The following is a 20,192-nucleotide window of genomic DNA, read 5'->3' as shown; positions in this document are numbered from 1 at the left end:
GCTCGTAGATTGAGCTCGCAAAACCGGACCGTACACGCACAATGTAGGTATCGGCGTGTAGCTCTCATCGGGGGCAACACGTTGCACTTCTCCGCACTTGATTCTGACCATCGGTGCACACGTAGCGTCAAGATGAATCTCACACTCTCTCTCGTACACAGTACGTCACTCACAAACTTCAAATTTTTTTTTTAAAATGACAAAAGGTTTTTCATTAAGGTCAAAAATTGGTATATATACCTTACAATTCTCAAACCCTAAAGTTCCAAAATCAACCAACTAATCCATCTATCTATCCAAATTGGGATACAATATGGAAACTTCTATAAGTCCCAATATTTACAAGGTGAAAAATCAGGTTTTTCTCAATGAATGAATAGTTACAAAAATAATAATCTTACGAGTAGTTAGTTGCCGTGGGGTGTGTTCAGCTTCTAACAGGGGGGAAACTAACCCGAGTCAATTACTTGTAATGATTGGTCACCGGTGTGCACTAGAACTTGGATGAATTTTGGGAAAGTTTTTTATCAGGTCACACATCAAATTTTGTATCAATCCGATCATAGATAAGTGATGATTTGGAGCAAGTCAAAGGTTGATTTACACCAGCTTTGGATGGGTCAGAATTGGATGAGTAGCTAGAGTGCAGACTGATTAAGCACATAAATTGGAAGTCAAACTAAGACACATTGAGGGTACATCTAGTTATCAATAGAAGTGGTTCCTTAGTACATTGTCAGTCACTATGGTACACACTCTTGGACTAGTTTTACTCAGTTAATTAATCATGTGATTGTCATATAAGCATAGAAAGGGGGGTCATATTCCCTAACATGAGTCGTATATAGGGGGTTTACCAAAGTTGTCTTCTTGCAAGTGGCGTCCCATTTTGTATATAGAGTGAATCCCCCGGGATGCTCAACAAGGTCTCCTTTCTTTTGATATGAAATTTGTCTATGAGCAAGCATATCTGTAGCTATGAGCAATGGTAACATCCAAAGTGGGTCTACTGAGAAGTATCATGCAAAGACAAGACTTCCATGTTTGGAGTATACTAGGAGCATATGAACTTAGGGAAACTTTCCAAGATGTCTGCAGTTTTTTATGTCACAAGAGGGTGTATATGATACATATGCTAGCTCACTCAAGCGGTATATATGGCTATGAGCCGGATTCGACCAAATTATTAAAAACGTGGCCACAAGTGGCAACAAGGTTAGTCAATTTTCAAGTTATGTTAGTTTTTGTCTATGTTTTACTTTGCTTTTTGGGAAAGGATCTCTTTGATATGCAAAGCAAAGTGCTTGGGCAGACTTCACAAGAAGCCACTGTATAAATAAAAGTGCTTTGCCTGTCTTCATGTGAAGTACGGCTTCTCTTATGTGCCAAGTTATTATCGATTAATTTTAGATCAACAATAATGGCACATATCTTTGGCACTATGTGGATATAAGCTCATAGTACGTAACGGTGCACTGTGATCTATCCGTGCCAGAGTAATTATGCAAGGCATGTATACCAACGGCTCACATGGTTGAGACAGTCATTGCAGCCAAGGGCTTATCATTCATTTGGCATACTAGTATGATGGACGTACAACACCCATTAGTATATACGCTTTCGCTATCACACTAACTACTTTGTCAAGGGGACGAGGTAAATAACTGACATGTTAACACAATTTTGATGTATATTCATAGGGACAGTGCCATCCCTCAATCACCCTGGTATAGTCATGACCACGTATACGATAGGTGGGTCCAGATGTGAATTATGGTACCTCTCTCTACAAGAGCATTGTACACGCACACTATTGTACGCTTATAGGATAAGCTATGACACAAACATGGTCTGCACTGGAGCCTCTGCAAGGCATAAAACACATTAGAATCTGGGATTTTTCCTCAGCCCAGTATTCTCTCTCTCTCTCTCTCTCTCTCTCTCTCTCTCTCTCTCTCTCTCCCTCCCTCCCTCTCTCTCTCTCTCTCTCTCTCTCTCTCTCTCTCTCTCTCCCTCTCTCCCTCTCTCTCTCTCTCTCTCTCTCTCTCTCTCTCTCTCTCTTTCCAGCTTCTATGTGGGAAAGGTGAAACTAGGCATGATTTTATTGACATCTTTCTATGTCAATTCGGTAATAGAAAGGGCTATGAGCCAACACGACGGCGGTAATAGGAAGGACTACAAGCCCACACGAATGGCTAAGCGCCATCTATTGCCACCTCTTTTGGAATGGCTAAGTGTCATCTATTTGTAGTCCATCAGTAATTGATTTTAAGATCGAACAATTCTATCCAATTGAGTACCCATCAATTAGAATGGACAAGCAAGAGTCTTGCCATTAGTGATTTTTGGGGAATTATTTTAGCAATGCACACTTTAACATGAAAGTCAAGTTGAGTTTTTGATCATCTTAAACTCGTAAGTTCTTATCTCTATCAAGGTGTATAGATGAAACTATCATTTCAGACAGCATGTCTATTCACAAAAACCCAAGATTATGGATTTTTGGGTGTGAGAAAAGATCTAGTTGTGAATACGACTCAGTGCAGCTCCTATTAGCACTAAGAGTGCCTATATGAGGACAATTTTGGGGTAACACCTAGCTCAGCTTACTAAATCACTTAGTACGGCTCGATGGTCAATTATTGGAACCCTCACGCTTGCATTTTCACGGACTACCAAGGGGTAGTGGAAAAATTTTAACTTCCATAGTAATCTAATGCCATGGGCAAACCCAAGAGGGGTCACTGACATGGGCCAAGGGCCGGCTGCTAGTTGAGCAGTTTTCCTGCAACATTTAACCAAGGGGTTTGACAATGTTGATTTTAACCAAGGGATTTGGATTGCAACGGCAACACCCAAGGTTGCATGTGCAATACTACTTGCATTTTACTAAATTTCAATTTAGTGCTCCCAGGCCTTTGCAGGCAGGCAATTTGGGCAGGTGCCTTTCACTACGGATAATTGAACACTAGGTTCAACCTTCAGGTACGTATTTGGTTTGGTTTTCTTTCTTTTTGTTTTCTTTTCCATGAAGGATGGATAAACTATGTTGTCATCCATTTTTGCTTCTAAGAAAAATGACAAGGTCATGTAAGAGCCAGGAAAATTTGGGTTGTAGTGTCCAAAATAAATTTCTGCATTACACAGTTATAGACCCACTTGTAGGGTTTGATTTGGCACATGTTGTCACATGGGATACAACATGGTCTAGGCACTCAAGGACTTTGGTTTAGCAAGTGTGGAGCAAAGGCTAATGAGGGTCCCTATCACTCCTGTCGTAGGCATATAGCAAGGCTATGAGTTGTTAATGAAAAGGTTTCATTGTATGTACTTAGAAGTGATTAATGTTTCACCTTCTATTATGGTTCAAACATTTCATCAAGGCTTGCAAATGATTGCAACAGAAAGTGTTTACCTATGGATACACATGTAGTACAGGGGCTATATATAGCTAAGAGCCAGAGGGTCAGGGGCCTATATATAGTCTAGTTGGGTGGTTATGAGCATGTCTATCTTCCCAATCTCTTATAGTAGAGGCTTTGAGACAAGTGTATCCTTGTGAGGGGATGGTGTTCCTTGAGTTTTGTACGATTATAGTATGGTTTAGTGAGTTTCCTTCCGTTTGTGTGTATGTGGGTTGAGAGGTGTAGTTGAGGGCAGTGAGATTCTAGATTGTGATTTAGTTAGCCTTCTAGATTGTTGTATGCATGGGATTGTCTAAGCCCAACAAGATAAATATATTGCCTCCGTGCACCTATCGTGTCATTTGTGTCCTCAATTGACGTTATGTTGATCTAGGTTGTATTGTATGCACTTTATAGTTGTTGTGATTTGATCCCACAATAATTTTAGACAGAATCAGAACGAGATCCCTATCTGTGGTTGAAGAGACCAGTATGCTCAGAACAAGAGAGAAGAACATGATGAAAGAGCATGACGACCTTGAAAGAGCATTGCAAAGATATATTTAGAGAGCAAAAAGTGCTAAGAGAGAGCGAGATGCACAAAGAAAAGCACTACAGGAAGCTGAGGCTAAAAGAGACACCCTAACACTACAAATAGTCGAAGTGTCAAAGTAAGTTGCAAAGCTACAAGAGGAAAAAGACAAGACTGAGGATGAGTTGGAATCAGTTAGACACGTGATTATGGAGTTGAAAGACAAATTAGAGCTCTAAGGGCTTACCATACAAAGGCTAAGAGGAACCCCAAGGGCCGTTAGAGCAAGCGCAGGAGCAGATAACCAAGTTGTTCAAGCCTTGGAAACCCAAATTGGAGCTCTACAAAGGGAATTAAAGTTAGAGCAAAGACAAAGAAATAAGGGTCTTTGACAGCACCCAACCATCGTGCTATACCATTTGTATCAGAGAGTGATGTTTGTACCAAGCTATCATATGCAGGCCTTTGAAGAGGCTTTTTATACATGCATTTTCACTTACGACAGCAAATTTTTTGGACCAATGATGAGCATCAATAATATAAGATATAAATCATACTTGAAGATGGTCAAACCACTGGGGTACTATTGAGCCAAGATTCAACCCAAAGACCCAGCAAAGACGAAGACCCGTCATGTCAGGATGACATGGACAAGGAGGAGGGAGTGTTGACGGGGGCTAAACACGGAAAAGCTACACCACTTTTGTATTATTTATATTTGATGAGAAACAAAATGTTTTGAAAGGGTTAAGAGATCATTTTTGGTGGATATGAGCCTCTAATGAGGATTGTATATAAGCCAATTTTTGTGACCCTAAAAAAACTTTTGAACTAATCGAATTGTTGCATTTACTGTGCACCATGTCTCTGTGTGTGTGTGTGTGTGTGTGTGTGAGAGAGAGAGAGAGAGAGAGAGAGAGAGAGAGAGAGAGAGAGAGAGAGAGAGAGAGAGGCCTTGTCTCTTCACTGCTTGTGCTACAGAGCAACCATTGCCAAGGCGACATCACCAACATGTTAGCAACAGCGAAGGCTGCACATCAATACCGAGCTTGTCCGGTTTTGGTTGCATCATGGGACGAGCTCCCACGAGTGCATTTTCTCCTACTTTTTATGAACTAGAGGAGTTAACAACAAATCCAAATCCTGGAACAAAGTGTCATTCATCTATGACATCCTTTGCTCATTATCTTAATTTCCACCCGTTTTGCACATACACTCAGGGCTATCATCAAATTGCTAAGAGATGTGCCAAAATTAACTTGCAAAATAACATGCAAGATTTCCAAGATGATACTTACTTGCATCATGGCATTTGATGACATCGACAAAGCAAAACACCCTTGGGAGGTGTTTCTCAAAGGGATAGATGGCATCAGCAAGAATTTGGAGAGAAAAGCTCCTTCAAAGAATGTGATCATGGGCATGTACACATGGATAATTTTTTTCCATCACACTATATGTAGACATTGGAAGAAGCTTTTGTGACATGCTTCTTCAAGATGGACATTTTCAACCCACTAACGAAGGATCTACAAGCAAGGCATGTAGATTAGCAATGCACACTCTTGAGCAATCCATTATGCAACCTATCTAGACTTGGCTTTGGTTTCTACTTCATTGCCAACTTGAGAGGTGAACGGATGGCATCTTTCCATCATGAGTGAACCTTGTTAAGTGGATGATTCTTTATTATGATCATTCACTTCATGCACATTTCACATTGGAGTTGGCATTTGTACTCCGGCTTTTGGAGCTCCCTCATTGGAAACTTTCCATGGTCTCTTGAATCCTTGAAAGGAGGCTAAATTTGGTTTCTACTTCATTGCCAACTTGAGAGGTGAATGGATGGCATATTTCCATCATGAGTGAACCTTGTTAAGTGGATGATTCTTTATTATGATCATTCACTTCATGCACATTTCACACTAGAGTTGGCATTTTTACTCCGGCTTTTGGAGCTCCCTCATTGGAAACTTTCCATGGTCTCTTGAATCCTTGAAAGGTGGCTAAATCCTATTGAATCTCTATTGGTTTCCTATGTTCCCCCCATTGGATTGGTGTTTTCTTCATCTCCTTGTAGACAAGAGTCGAAGGGGTGTCAAATCTAGTGGTTTCACTACTACAACCCATGTGTGTTGTAGAAAAATAATTGATTTAGCAAACAAGCTTGGACACTCCAAGTGAAAGATCAATAGCAAACATGAATAGAAACTACAACAATTGAGCTTGAATAGAGAGAAAGAGAAGAGGAGGAGAGTCAACATGAAGTGGTGGAGTTTCACTTCTAGATGCAATGGTCACAAAGATTGGCACCCCGTTTCAATATTTCTTTCTTCATTGCTTCACAAAGATACAACTTACTGGCTTTTCTTTGCTTCCGCACACTAGGAATACTCAAAAGAGGTTCCTTACATATTTTTTAAAGGCCCTCGGCCTTTTAAAGCATTCACATAAAAATCCATCTATTCCCAAAAGCACCTGACTCCAAAAGCTAGTGTTGGTAGCAAGTTTTGTATTTTACAATATTTGTGCATGCCACATCAGCTCTAGTTCATGATTTTTAGGTGGGTATGTATTGATATCCATAATAGTAGTCTATGTTTTTAGGGTTGGCTTTGAGTAAATCTTTTAGATTTTGGGCCCCTAGGCCTTGTCCCCAAGTCAGTCGGGGTTAGGTTAAAAATCCCGCATCACAAACTTGTGACACAAAAGGCAAAGTAGATACAAGAAGCAAAAGGCAAAGTAGATACAAGAAGCAAGTGAAGAACAATAACCAAACTCCAAATTTTGGCACTCTAGCCATAACAACCCTTGATAACTTTAGGGGACTGATATAGTGAGGCTCCAATGGGATTGGAAAGCTTGTCTCCTAAGGCAATGACTTTAGCCAAGCCATAGTCTACAAATATTGCTTCCTTGGTGACACTACCATCATGAATGCAACAAAAGAGTATGTTTCTTGGTTCAATATCATAGTGGACGATACTACTGCAAGAATAATAGCTAGCAAGAGTGCAAGAGAGGTTGGCAAAGGTAGGAGCAGCCTCACAATCATCAATGAGGATGAGAGAATGGTAAAGGTGGGAGAAGCCTATGATCATCAATGAGGATGAGAAAACGTAAAAGAATCAGAGAGAGACTAGGAAAAGAAAGAAAAGTAGAGCCAAGAAAAAAAATCAAGAAAGCAATCTAGTCGTCCAGAGAAGGAGGAAGGAGCAATAAAGTTTAACAAATTTTCAGGCTCAAAGATGCCCATCCAACTCTTACATTCATAAAATACTTTAGCATCACTATTTCCTAGGGGAGGCTTCTTTGAAGCCTCCAAGGTATGAAAGGGAGCATCTTTTCCAAAAGTTAATGCACATACATGGTGGTCGGCCTTGCTATTAAACAAGAAGGCACCCCGAAGTGGGTAAAGTTTAAAAGATTCTTCACTACAACATGGCTAATGGGGAGGGATATCAAGAGGATGTCATCATGGCTTGGCATCATCTAAGGATGACAAATAAAGAAACTTTGATTGCTTATTGCTAGAGGTTTTGGATGCATTTTTTCCAATAGCCTCTTTTCAGAAGATCATCTTAAAGGAGCATGTAGAGCAATTTTGTTGTGGACTTCCAAAGAAGGTTTCATGATATTGCCTACAAAAAAAATCAAAGGCTTATGGCACATGCCAAAGAAGACTTTGCATTTCAGCTTTTTGACCTATCCAACAGACAATCAATGTCCAAGTCAACAGGAAGGGAGTCTTCCAAGGAAAGAAGAAGGGCAAGAATCAAAATCCATAAGGCCCAAATTGACAAAAGAGCAACATGCTAACTTCAAAGGGGGAAAGTCGTATGGAAATCGGGAGCAGGGACATGTCTTTTGGAAGTGTCCAAAGAAACAAACCAAGGGACCAACTAATAGTTTATTAGAAATTTTGGAAAATTTCAATTAATGTGTGAATGGAAAGCGGGCCAAAGTAGCTATTGACATGTCCCAAGGCACAAGAAAAAGGATAGAAGGGTAAGCTAGGTCCACCAATAATTTGGTCAAGGGCAAGAATTTATTGACTCTTGATGCAAAGTGGATAGGGAAGGAGGACTTCACATCCTCAATTTTGAAGTGTACCTTTAAGATTTTGGACTTTTAGCAATGTTTATTCCTTGAGTACACATTGATTAATGGGCTAGATCTGATGCATCCTCCTTACTTGCAGCCTCTACAGCTATATGCTTCATATGATATGTAGGTTTACATAGGTCATACACAATTGCTATGCAAAGAGCCTAGCCTTAGTGCCACACAAGCTGAAATTACACAAACTACCAAGACTTGCAAGAGAAAGGTCTTCTTAGTCATGTAAGAAACCCTACTTGTGGATGTACAAATGTCTCTAAACATTAAAAAGCTTGGATACATGTCAACATGGCATAGATGTGCCTTATTCCATTTTCCTCTACAGACTTTCTAGCATAATAAATAAAGAGAAAACACATCATGGGAATACATGTAAAAAACCATCTACATTTCTGAGTCCAAAACAATAATTAACACTAATATCCAAAAAAACATAAACAGAGGCTCAAAACACAAAACTAGATTGTGAAGTGGCTATTAAGAAACTGTTTTATATCCCTACAAAATAACACCAACATCATGACCTATCTAAAAGTGTTTAATACAAAAGCCACCACTTGTCTTGGTCCTTCAATAAACATATGCTGTACAAAAGCTCGGTTTAAGATTTGACATGGATTGATGCATTTTATTAATAAAGAGGTTTCCTACAACGAAGTTGTAAGAAAGTTATCACAACCTTACCGGAATTTTGTCTAATGGGTTGCGACTCCACAAGGATCAAATAATTGCCACTACCTCTCATGTCTACCTATGCAATGGATTGATAAGCCTCCTAGCTTGGTATTTCCAAAACTCGAGTGCATTGCAAATCACAACCACATGCACAATCAAAATTTGATCATTCGATTTTCTTCCATTATTCATAATAAAACAAGCACTATCAAGGACTAGTCTAGAAGATCAATATTACAAAATGAGAGATACTAGCAGTAACACTTGGACCTTGAATGCGAAAATCAACATAAGAATATACCCTACGCTTGCATCAGCATAGGCCCATATGTTCCCATGATGTGGAAAAATTTACAGCGAAAAATATACAGCTTAGCTAGTGAGCAAAGGTTTACCGTTGATGAGTCAAATGGTTTGGACCACTTGCAAGGATGCCATTAAAAAAAAATAAGTATGTTGGACATCATGGGCATGAAAACAAGATATCCACTCTAGCATTTGGCAAATATGTAGGAAAAAATAACCATGAAATTCCAATCATTGCAAAAAGTATATTTAGCAATTATATGAAAGAATATTAATACCAGTTTAAAACCGAAACCTACATGTTCATCATCAAAGTGATGGTGTCCCCTTTTAAGGATATTCGGCTTGCAAGGATGGCTTAAAATGAGAATGGGCTCAATAATAAATGCCTACAAGAAGACTATGTTCGATAGTACATACACAAAAAAGGGTAACCATACAAACATAATAATAAGCTCCTTAAACTTCCCAACATGCCCTAGGGTAAAGGGGCCAGTGGTGGGCCAGCTAAGAGGCACTGGCCATAGCTTCCTCCTCCGTTATCAGATTCGAGTCGGAGGAGGCGCAGAAAATGCGCGCTAAAGAGAGAGTTTCATCGCAAAAATTTGAGCACGATTTGCCTACGATTGCAGAATAATATGTAGCGTAACGGATTCTCCAATGCAAAATGAAGCTTCTCACGTGTTAGAGACAGGCAAGGCCCAGTAATAATCAAATTTTCAGCAAATCAAAGAAGGACACATCACCAAGATTCCAAGCATATTCCAATTTTTTGGCTCTAAATTTGAGAGAGGTGTAGCTTTGTTTTGGTACCCGTCTCCTTATTGGCCCCTTTACCCTAAATAGCTACTCCACATGGCAAATAAGGCTCCCCAATCTTCGAAAAAATGAAAATTCTTTCAAAACATCTCAAATGCATTAGTGAAAGATGAGTATAGGAAATGAAAAGCCTCGTGGAATTGGAAAGTCAAAGGACTTTTCATCTCTATATAAAGAATTGTTCCACCTTAAAGTGTGAATTGTTTCATTTATTTTTTTCTTCCTTGCCTTGCCTATAACGATTTAAGGAAAGAGCTTTCTTTGCACGATTCACTATGCAGGCATATTCGACATGGCAAGAGAGCTTGTGTTGTGAACTCCAAAAATAGTGTACAAATAAAGATACATGACATTGACAAATTTCTTGTCCTTGAGAAAGGCATCCCTGGGCACTTCTTCCCAAATACCTTAATCCTTCATACACCTCTTGCCAAATACCTTAATCCTTTCCATGCTTTCTAACCGTTGAAGCCTCGAGATGAAGAGAGCTGGGAACTACAGTCCCTTATTTTCAAGGTTCAAGTAGTAACCTTGCTACAAAGGTTATTGATTCAAGAAAGTACAAATGGCCAAATTCAATGGTGACCTTGCCAAGCTAGCCTTCTTTGGAAAAAGGATGAGAACATACAGACTACAAGTCATTAGGAGATTTAGTTGCCAAAGTAGACAAACATATGTGAACACTACTGAAAGGAAAGAAGTTGAGTTCTTGCAATTATTGAGCAGAGAGTCATGTGAACTGCCATAACTAGAGGCTTTGCGAGCTCCACTTGGCACCACTGTTTGGTTCAGCAATTTGCTTAAGGCATCCTTTACTCTTGGTTTTTTGCTCATTTTCCACCATCAAATGGTGTGGGGATGTGCGCAAATCGTTCTTTGTTTTGACATGTCAATCCAGTGCACCATGTCTCATACTGTAGAAGGTGCCATTTCTTTTGGTTGCCAACAAACATATCTTATCAAGCCACATGCTAGGCACAATGCGGCACATGCTTCTCATTGTCCACAAAAAACCCATAGCTATAAAAGACAACCAAAAACATGGCCTATAGTATACACCTAAGCACACATCAACACCCCCCCCTCTCTCTTCCCTTCAAAGCTTTGTACATAGTTATTGCACCTACCTTTTGTTAGTCATTTGGCTCCTCCCATTGCTTTGACTCCCATCCTGAAGGAGAGGTAGCAATCTGTCTTTGCAATCAACTTCTCTTCTTATACGATGTGACAATGTCAGGTAGCCAAACCCACCAAACTCGACTAACTTTCCTTTTGTAGCACTTAGGAGGTTGCAGCCATGCATTCCAGCTATCAACCTCGATCACAATCACCATTGAGCCTCATAGACCACAATACTCTGCTCATAAAAGCAAGGCTAACTTTGTACATCAAAATTCCTATTGAGAAATAAAATGTCCACATTAGCTCGGCTAAAGAGATGACCCTTTGGACGCAAAACCCAAAAATGGATGCCTTAATCCCTTCTCCTCTAAGGCCTTTTTTAGCAAGCCAAAAAGCCTATTTCATGCATGGCATCCACAAAACCTCTAGTACCTTTTTGATTGGTCTCAACTTCAAACAACTTATTACATGGCCTCTCCTCTACCATCTTGCATTTGTTTTTTGCCTTTATTTCCTTCTCTTTCTCTTCTATCCCTGAAAAAGAAGCAAAAGTAGTTGTTCCATTACATCAGGAGGTTTGGATTGTTTTTCGCTTGAGAAGATGAAAGGCAATGGAGTTTTGCTTCAAGTTCTTTCCTTTGTTTAAAAGAAAAGTTGAAATTTAATTTGTCCCCTTCCATATTCTCTACCTGGAAATCTCAAATTTTTTCAAGAGTGATTTGAGATTGCCTCAAATTTCAAAATTTTTAGTTGAAAAGTTCAAATTTATGTAGATTATGACTTCTCAAATGCCAAAACTGGCTCCATCAAATCATTTTCTCAATCCGTGACTTAGATGTCATTGATGTCTCTCAATGATGGTGATGATGAGGATGGCTATGATAGGATCAAGCTGCAAGAGAAAGAGAACCACACTTGGTCGTTGTCTTGCACGCTGCACAGAGAGAGAGAGAGAGAGAGAGAGAGAGAGAGAGTATATGCACTTACTTGCCATCTTGTACACATCACATGCTGATTGATAGAGAGATAAGAGCAGAGAGAGGAAGAGAGAGAGAGAGAGAGAGAGAGAGAGAGAGAGAGAGAGAGAGAGAGCAAGATTGGCTACATTCCCAAAAATAGAGAGAGGAAGAGAGAGATACTACATTCCCAAAAACAGCAAGTAAAGGGGCCCTAGTTGTTTTTAGTGCTTTAATGATAGGTATCTATAGAATATGTTGTTGGATGGTGTTAAGCAGCATGGTGTGCTCTTTGTCTCTCTCTCTATATGTGTGTGTGTGTGTGTACACACACACACACACAAACACCTTGTGTGTGTGTACACACACACAAACACCTTGACGACCACTTGGTATCATCTCTCTCTCTCTCTCTCTCTCTCTCTACTACATGGGAGGGAGAGGGAAGAAGGGAGGAGGGGAAGAGACCCCTATCTAACTATTTCATAGTTCTAAGAATTTTGAAACTAGAAGACGCCTTTTGTAAGAAAAGGCATAAATATTGGTAGACCCCTCTTTTAAAATAATTAAATTAACTTAATTATCATTGGACCCCTTGGAAGGCCAACCAATAGGCTTTAGGTACACCATGAGGGTAACTTAGCTAGGGGTTTGACATGTGTCCTACTTGCCTCTTGGGCAAGGGGTGCCCTTTGGGGGAGAGAGTGGTCAAGCAACCACCCCCCCTTCTTGCATAGCTTGCCCCCTCTTGGTTGGGATTTGCTTTGAATTTTGTGCTCGGGGGGTTCACCATTTAGTACCCCCCTATAAAGCGTGTGTTCGCGGAGTATTTTAGAAAAACCCCTCTTTTAACATGTATGAATGAATAAAATGACCCCTTATTTTATGATTTTCTTTCAAAATTGAATATAAAACCCCTTATTTTAATGTATCTCTGTTAAATTGCCTAATGTTTTTGCATTTTGAAACCCCTCCTTTCGAACTCACGTTATACACTAACATGAATACATAGTGACCCCCCCCCCCCCCCCTGAGCTTTTGTGCCACCTCAAGCCCCTCAACCTTGGGCCCAGTTCTCACCACAAACACAATTCTTAAGCCCCTCAAGCTTGGGCTTGGTTCCCACCTCAAGTACAACCCTAGCATCTCAAGCATGACAAGCACCTCAAGCATCTCAATCATCAAGCATCCCAAGCATCTCAGTCATCAGGCACGACAAGCACCTCAAGCTTGGACCATGTTCCCACCTCAAGCCCAACCCTAGGTTACCTAAGGTCAAAGGATTTTTAACACTAACTATTGGAGGTCTTTAGTGAAGCTAACCCTAAGGTCTTTTAAGCTCCATTAGTTAGCCTTATACTTTGATAGACCATCTCTCATTTGGACTCCTTTACCATTGGCCCCGTATTGAGATAGATCTATAAGCACATGTCTATATTCTAAACCTTGTTCCCGTTTATTCTCCCACATTTAATGATTGATTTAATATGAAAAATCATTTTGGGTTGGTTAGTTATTAGATTTTATGGAATTACCTATCTCTTGAAATCATAGTGGTGCTCAACTATGAAGTAGAAGAGATAAAGCCTTATTCATTAGTCAATCTTTCTTAGCGGGTAGAGGATCCCTTTTTACCCTACGACATGTTTCCAAGATGGATGACTAATCCATTTGGTGCTTGGGAGACATAGCTACCGCAAGCATGTCTGCTCCTTAGTCCATTTCATTCTACCAAGTAGAGTGACTCTTGTAGGTCACGGCTATACTCATCAACATGCGAAGATCTTCCCATGTACTTTGAGTGGAAAGGGACTTTTAAGTCTTCCCTCTATGATTTAATCAGGTGTTTTTCCCGCAGAAGTATATAGAGTATTATTGTAGGCATACTCTACATGAGGGAAGTACTTTTCCCATTGTGAGCGTTGATATACTTTTGTAACATAAGTCTTTAGTAGATCGAGTATCGTACGATTGGCTATCTCACTTTGGCCATCCATTTGTGGGTGATAGGCGGAAGAGAAATTCTATATTGTTCCTAGATTTTCGAAAAGACCTTTCCAAAATTATTGGTCATTATAGGATCTCTACCTGACATGATGGATGTTGTTAATCCATGGTATTTGAAAATCTATGACATGAAGAGAGTTGCCATTTGGTGTGCCTTAATAGTCTTTTTGACAGGAATAAAAGTGTAGTTACTTGCTAAACATGTCGACTATTGTCCATATTCCCATATTCCTATGGGTAGACTTGGGTAATCCAAAAATAAAATCCATGGATATACTCTCCCATGGTGAATTTGGGATATGCAATGGCTAGAGTAATCCAGGTTGCTTCCCTCTATCATACATTATCTTTTGGCATACTACACATATTTGAAACTATTGGAATTAGGGTTGCAGAGAAACACACACAGCTTGGAGAAGATGAAGGAAGCTCAAGGCGCACAATAGAGAGTGTGTTACTTAGTGTGCAACGGAAAGATAGATAGCCCTAGAGTGATGGGCATATATACAATGCACGGGGGAAAAAACCTCCTAAAGAGGGAAAAAATGCCCCGGCGGTCCTAGTGTGTTCACACACATCACTACCACATGTATATGGTAACAAATCCCCTCTGGAGTGATGCGGTGAACAAGAGATGGCACATGAGTAAAGGGAAGTGCCATGCCCTGAGGACGGGATCAATCCACAAAGGGGAGTAAGTCCAAAGCTTTGTGGAAAGCTTCAAGCTTCTCATGAGACAATGCCTTTGTGAAAAGATCTGCAAGGTTGTCCTGTGTTGGCACATAAGCCAAGCTGATCTCTCCTGCTGAGAGCCTCTCCCTGACATAGTGGTAATGCACCTCAATGTGCTTTGTGCGAGCATGAAAAACTGGGTTCCTCGCAACTGCCAATGCGCTCTAACTGTCAGTGAAGATAGTGTTGGTAGTGTCCTGTCCAACACCCAAATCAGCCATAAGGCATCTGAGCCATACACACTCAACCGTAGCTGTGAAGAATGCCCTATACTCAGCCTCACAATTTGAAGTGGCCACAATAGGTTGCTTCTTGCTCAACCATGATATACATGAATTGCCAAGCATGAAACAAAAACCACTTGTGGACACTCTAGTGTCAAAACACCCTGCCCAATCTGAGTCCAAAAAAGCATGTAAGTCTGGCGGCAATAATCCCCCCTTGGGATAACACAAGCCAAGATGTAAAGTGCCACTAAGGTAGCGGAAAATCCCCTTGACAGTCTGCCAATGCTTAGACCCTGGGCTATGCATAAATCTGCTGACCTGTGAGACTGCAAACTGAATATCCGGCCTCGTGTTGCATAGATAAATGAGGTTGCCAACAGCAGTTTGGTAAAGAGTGACATCAGCAGGATCACCAGCATCATGTAGACTCAACTTCAAACCTGTTTCCATGGGAGTGGCAATAGGTTTGCAATCCTCAAGTCCAAACTTACATAGCAATGTTTCTATGTAACTTTTCTGACACAAGGCAATACCACCATCACACTGCTTAAACTGTTTGCCCAAATAATGATGCAACAGCCCCAAATCTTTCATCTTGAAAGTAGCATTCAAATCAGCCTTAAATTCAGCAATATGTCTCTCATTTGGTCCAGTGATCAGCAAATCATCAACATAAAGAACCACAATGAGAAATACATCATCCTCGCACTTTACATACAATGTGCTTTCTGTTGGACTGTTACAAAAGACTCGTTTAACCAAATGAGTGCCAACTTTCTCATACCAAGCACAAGGAGATTGCTTCAACCCATACAAAGACTTCTTACATCTGCACACTTTGTCCTCTTGTCCTTTTATGACAAAACCGCGAGGCTGTGTTACATAAACTTCCTCAAATATGTCACCATTCAAGAAAGCAGTAACAATGTTTGATTGATGTAAATCCCAACAAAAATGAGCTTCCAATGCACATAGAAAATGCACAGTAGTCATACGACAAGTGGGAGAAAAAGTCTCTTCATAATCTATGCCTTTTTGCTGTGCATAACCCTTTGCAACAAGTCGAGCCTTATGGCGATCGATCTCACCATCCGGCTTGCGTTTCAACTTGTAAACCCGCTTCGTACCAATGGCCTTTTTTCCAAGAGGCAAATCACATAAAGTCCATGTGTCATTTTATATAAGTGCATCATATTCTGATTGCATGGCAGCCATCCAATTTTCTGAATTATGTGCTTCATCAAAAGACAGAGGCTCCTCAACATCATGTGAACTAGACACAGCCAAAGCATAAGAATCTGATGCATAAGATGCATGGCGAGAGCCTGAACGAGTACGATTAGACAAAGGTGCATCCAATTTACTGTCACGCAAAGTGTGCACCAGCCATTTTGGCATATCTCTAACCTGCTCATTTTTAGCCCTTTTCTCATCAAGTACATCATGTACATCTACATCAGTAATAGGCTGATCTAAAACATTTTAAGAAACCCCCATAGGCTGTACATTTGCCTCATTGGAACTTACATTCGTATTTCCACTACTGAAAAGAGGCAACAAGGTGTCATAAATGTGCTATGAGCTTACATTACTGTCTCTAGTACATGACAGCAAGGGCTGAACAGAATCTTCCACAAACACTACATCTTGAGAAACCAGAATACGTTTTGTTTGCATATGATACAACCTATAACCTTTGCTTTCAACGCTATACCCAATAAAAATACATTTGACAGCCTTATCATCCAATTTTTTGCGCTGCACTTGTGGCACCAAAGCATATGCCAAATAGCCAAAAACACGCATGTGCTCAATAGAAGGCTTTCTATCATGCCATGCTTCATATGGATTAATAGACTGCAAAGCTTTTGTAGGACACTTGTTAAGTACATAAGTGGCACACATGATGGCCTCAAGCCAAAAAGAATGTGGCAAAGCTTGACTTTTGGTGCCATTTCCGTCAGTGACGTGTTTTTCCTCTCAGCAACACCATTTTGTTGAGGTGTATAAAGGTGTATAAGGCACTGTACATTGGTGTTTTATCCCAAGACTAGCCAGAAATGCATTAAATTCATGAGACATATACTCCCCCCCTCGATCGGAACAGAGGGTGCCCATAGTACATTTTGAGACATTTTTAGCCATAGCCAGAAATTGTTTGAAGCACATAAAAACTTCGGACTTCGCTTGAAGCGGAAATACCCATGCATGCCTGGAGTAATCATCAATGAAAGTCACAAAGTACAGGTAATTTCTCAAGGACGAAATTTGCATGGGCCCACAAACATCACTATGCACAAGCTGCAACCTGCATGTGGCACGAACTGAACCATCCTTTGGAAATTTAGAACGCTGCATCTTACCCAAAATACAGCCTTCACAAACATGTTTGACAGGTGCTTCAAGAGGCGGCAAAGAAGCAACCATATCAGATTTCTACAAATGCGGCAAACTGGCAAAATTCAGATGACCAAAACGTGCATGCCAAAGTTTTGCATCTGAAATAGCCCTTGAATCTGCAACAGCATTTGCAAAATTTTGTCCACACTTGTCATACAAAGTGAGCTTATACTGCCCACGGCAGAAAAGCCCAGATGCAACAATTTCATCACCAAAACTGAGATCATGAACTGTACATCTGTCATCCACAAATTTGACTACAAGTCCAAGTCTAGCAAGTGCGGATACAGACAAGAGAGTCTTCTTGATCCCAGGTACATAAAGTGCATCAACAAGTGTGAAGGAACTGCCATTATCAGCAGTGGGCATAATCTTTCCAACTCCCTGAACTGGATAAGAGGCGTTGTTGGCACAAGTGACTGAATTCCCATGAGGGACAGACTCGAGAGAGGTAAACAATTCACAATGTGAGGTAATGTGCTTTGTAGCACCACTGTCGAAATACCACACATGTGAATCTGCAGCAACTGACAAGCATGCGTCATGGACAGCAGGATTGTAAGTGCAATCTACGCTAAAAGCCCATTCTGCATCAACATCAGCAACATAGTCTCCTTTCAGAGAAGACTCAGCAATGGCTGCATTTGTAGTGGAACTAGCATTTGCAGTGGAACCACCCTATTTCTTCTTAGCCTCTTTGGCCTTCAACTTAGAACACGACTTGATCAAGTGATCATTGGCTTTACAATAATGGCAACGCATCTTCTTTTTGCCCTTGTCACCAGAATTCCCAGACGCATTGCTGCCAGCAGAAGCATTAGGAACATAATTTTTGCCACTCGCAGCAGAACCATAAGAAGTGGTTGTATTGCTGTTACCACCCTTTCTTTGAGAAGCAATAAAAACCTGTTCAACTGCACGTTGTCTAGTCCTGTTTTTTTCTCGAAACTCACTCTTGCAACAGCAATGTGCATAATGCATCAAACTTGACAACTTCACGATTTCCTTGGGTCATAAGTCTCCAAGTACTAGCAAAAGTCTGGTAGGAATCTGGTAAGGCACCAAGAATAGTCTGCACAAGTGAACTGTCTGAAATGACTTCACCTGCAGAACTAAGCTGCTCATTGATATCCTTGACACTAGCAAGGAAAGTGTCCATATCATCTTCCTCATGCATAATCTTCGACTCCAGCTCTTTACGCAGCAAAGCAATTTTAGCCTCATTGCGGCTTACATAAAGACCTGCTAAAATATCCCAAGCCTGTTTTGCAAATTTTGCTGAACGGATGTGAGGAACAATGGTGCGCTTCACAGACAACACAATCAATGCATGAGCCTGCGCATCCTTAACATCCCAACGAGCTTGTTCTGCCGTAGGCAAAACAACTCTTATAGCTGCAATCCTTGCAGCAAGACCTGCAACATCCTCAACATCGCCTATATCCTCAGAACCAGGACGTACATCAATGCCTTGCACAATGTTCCAGACACCCTTTGACACAAGAACATGTTGCATCATATAAGCCCACATAGGGTAGTTGTCGCCATCCAACCTGTCCTCAGTAGCAAACATCTTGAACACATCTGTGTTGTTGTTGTCAACCATGGTAAATGTTGCACCTGATGTGAAAACTGCCCGAAAATAGGAGAAATGGAGCGGGAACAACTTGTGCTATATAGCACAAACCATAAAAGACTATAAGACACCCGTTATGCAGAAAAAGGCACTGACAAAAATTTTGCACAAAATGACAAAATAGCCTGTGCAGTACTGCCTGTAGTGGAAACGGAGGCTGAAATGAGCCCAAATCAAAATTTGTTGACCTGCAAACACTCACCAAAGCTCACTGAAATCGAAGAAAGTGAGCAGGCGTGTGCTGAAGAAGTTTTTGACTTAGCCCGGGAGGACGTGACCTGCTTTGATACCAATTGTTGGAATTAGGGTTGCAGAGAAACACACACAGCTTGGAGAAGAAGAAGGAATCTCCAGGCACACAATAGAGAGTGTGTTACTTAGTGTGCAATGGAAACATAGATAGCCCTAGAGTGATGGGCGTATATAGAATGCACGGAGGAAAAAACCTCCTAAAGAGGGAAAAAATGCCCCGGCGGTCCTAGTGTGTTCACACACTTCACTACCACATGTATATGGTAACAGAAACATACTATTGTATGTCCACTTTCATGGTATGCCAATAGAAGTATGTTTCTACTCCTTGGAGAGTAAGTTGAATGCCTCTATTCCCCGCATAAGGCGGAGCATGGGATTCACACATGACTTTCTCACGAAGGGAGTGGGTAACACATAGCATATTGCCATGGAGAAGATAACCATCCTCAAAGGTGAATGGTTCCTCTTTCTTCCCCAAAGCAAGGGCTGACATTTTATCTCTATAGTTAGGATCAGTAGCACACTCATCTATCATAGAAGATAGATAATTGTGAATAGCTATAGACACCACATTAACTTTTGGTCGTCAGTACATCGGCCACTTGATTGTGCTTACTAGCAATGTGAGCAATATGGAAATTAAATTGCAAAATAAAATTTTCCCACCTCATTTGTTTGTTGGAAAGCTTTGTTTGCGCCATGAAGTACTTGAGACTTTGATGGTCGGTTTGTAGAATAAATGGAGTCCCAAATAAATAGTGCTTCCATGTGTCTAGGGCACGTAGAGCAGCAAAAAGCTCTTTCTCATAAATGCCTAAGACGGGTTCATCTGTGTTGAGCCTTCGTCTCTCATCTGCTATGGCATGCTCTTCTTGAAGCAACAATTGTTACCATATACATGTGGTAGTGATGTGTGTGAACACACTAGGACCGCCGGGGCATTTTTTCCCTCTTTAGGAGGTTTTTTCCCCCGTGCATTGTATATACGCCCATCACTCT

The sequence above is a fragment of the Adiantum capillus-veneris genome, chromosome 29 (assembly GCF_014529385.1).
Source record: "Adiantum capillus-veneris isolate H3 chromosome 29, ASM1452938v2, whole genome shotgun sequence".
Classification (NCBI taxonomy): domain Eukaryota; kingdom Viridiplantae; phylum Streptophyta; class Polypodiopsida; order Polypodiales; family Pteridaceae; genus Adiantum; species Adiantum capillus-veneris.
The sequence above is the reverse complement of the archived record's forward strand: the minus strand, read 5'-3'. Positions refer to the sequence as shown.